The sequence below is a fragment of the Pediculus humanus genome, genomic scaffold (genome assembly GCF_000006295.1).
Source record: "Pediculus humanus corporis 1103172107526 genomic scaffold, whole genome shotgun sequence".
NCBI classification, from domain to species: Eukaryota; Metazoa; Arthropoda; class Insecta; order Psocodea; family Pediculidae; genus Pediculus; species Pediculus humanus.
The window spans coordinates 16,321-16,555 of record NW_002987142.1 but is presented as its reverse complement, the minus strand read 5'-3'; positions in this window follow the sequence as shown (position 1 = coordinate 16,555).

The following is a 235-nucleotide window of genomic DNA, read 5'->3' as shown; positions in this document are numbered from 1 at the left end:
TTTACACTTTTTACATATATACTTAAATATATATGTATGTATATATATATAAATCTACTTAGTTACTACTATAATTAATTAAAAATTAAACTAATTTCTATTTTTCTGTTTTCATTTGTTAAAAATTAATAGATAGATATACGCTATATGTAATGGGGCCCCCTTGTTCGAGGGGCCCCAAGAACACAAAAGTTAATAAATCACTTATTTAATATTTTTTCTTTATAATTATTAT